Below are 2,140 nucleotides of genomic sequence, written 5' to 3'. Positions count from 1 at the left end.
GGAGGGGGAGGGGAGGGGGAGAGGAGGGGATCCCTTGCTGTTTTGCTGGCTATGATATGTGGAACCGTGACATCATCTTGTGGTCCCATGAAAGGGACCACCTGAGGACAAACCTAGCCTGCAAGTTTAGGTCAAACCCGTCAAGGAAGGCAGAACAAAAAAATGAAAATCGGTTCCCGACTTTGTTGTCCTACTGAATTAAGCAACCCTGAGGCAAGCTTACCTTTGGACTTCCTGTTGTATAATACATTTCCCTTATCACTGAAGTCAGTTGAATTGAAGTTTTCTGTTACATGAATCAAAAGCACCATAAAGAACATGAAATTCAATGCTAATTCAGTTTATGCTTCTAAAACATTACTTAACTGACTCTATTGTATCTCTTAGCAAGAATCAACTGTACAACAGATTCTGCAAAGAAGAGACTATTCAAAGAGAAAAATGAAATTATATACACATGTTTGCAATATTTAACTACCTGAAAAGTGTCTGAATTTCTTTAATGCAGTTCTGATTCATCCTGGCATGCATACTCTGCCTGGCTACAGGCAAGAACGTTTTCCACAGGTCTGCTGCCTCACCTCTGCTTTCATCTTTTAATGATGGCTTGTTGCTGCAATCCAGAGAAACAGCACTTACTGACAAAATAGCAGCTTCCTAATTTCACCTGGGACAGAGAATACACCCACGTGCTGTGTAAATTGTTGCTTTGGGGGTCAGACTGCTGATTAAAAACAATGGGAAGTCAGAGCTGGTAACATGATGATGTTTGCTAGGGTTGCAGGGCCCTCCACGCATGCTCCACAGTTCCTGCAGTGCTCCAGATCGGCTTGGCTACTGACTGACATGCCATTGATAGACCGCGCCTTATCCAAGGGAGTTAGCCAGAACTCTGATCAGATCCTGCCACTCTTTGCTGGGATTATGTGAGCAAACAGAAAAAAGGTTCTGATAAACAGTTGCAACATTTGTTGACTCCTCACCAAACTTAATGTATGAGGTTTAGAAAGACTGGTAAGGGAATGGAGAGAAGCAAGAAGGAATAATTTGTAAATTAACTGTATAAAGGAATGATTTGTTAACTGTATAGAGTATTATAGGAAGTGTACATTTGTATAAAGTGATTCTATGAGAGCATCCTCAATTAAACTGAAACTGAGACTCTGTTATCTCTTATTTGTACAGAAAGCATAAGAAATTTTGTGAAATATTAAATTGGTCCTCAGACAGGATTGAACAAAGTAGGGGAAGGAGCCTGCCCAATGGATAAGAGAGGAAGAAGCATTATAGCATTATAGAATGCCACTGGAGGGGGTTTCAGATCTTGAATACAACCCTGTTTTTTTTGGCTGTGTGAATCTGGGGTGAGTAATTATCTGTAATATGGACATAATTATACCTGCTATGTCCATTTCAACCCATGCAGTGTAGATGGCATATTTGGCTATGTAGAGTACAATAACCCAAACCCAATCTGCCAGCAAATTCAAGATCTGGGGTTTATGAAGTTGTCATTTGTTGGGATTAGTTTTAAAATTTGAAGGTATAGCATTAAAACATAATTCAATAAAGACTAATTTCCGAGCTCAAATGCAATCTACTTCTAGAGCGTAGCTTTTTATATTTTAGCCGCTTACCCCTAAATGGAACTAAGAATGTGTGTAGAGAAAATAGATAGCATTTATTTATGGTAATATCCTTAATGATAAATTTCCTCACCTGGTCCTCTTTGGTGTGCATTGTAGAACCAAGTTTTGAGTCTCTACTCTTTGGTGAAGGCTTGACACGTAGATAACTTATTCTGCTGATTAAAGTCAGTTCCTTAACTTTAGTTCCAGGGAACCGGTGACAAAGTTGGTGTTTTGTTGTGAAAATTAAGAAGTCCCGCCAAAAGACTCCTAGAACTGATAAACAACTTCAGTAAAGTTAAGGAGTACAAAATCGATGTACAAAATCAGCACAAAAATCAGTAGCATTTCTATACATCAGTAACTTTATAGCTGAGAGCCAGATCAAGAACATAACCTCATTTATAATAGCCACAAGAAAAATGAAATACCTAGGAATACATCTAACCAAAGAGATGAAAGACCTCTACAAAGAGAACTTCAAAACACTGCAGAAAGAAATCAGAGACATC

The sequence above is a fragment of the Mandrillus leucophaeus genome, unplaced genomic scaffold (genome assembly GCF_000951045.1).
Source record: "Mandrillus leucophaeus isolate KB7577 unplaced genomic scaffold, Mleu.le_1.0 Scaffold204, whole genome shotgun sequence".
NCBI lineage: Eukaryota > Metazoa > Chordata > Mammalia > Primates > Cercopithecidae > Mandrillus > Mandrillus leucophaeus.
Note: the sequence above shows the minus strand (reverse complement) of the source record.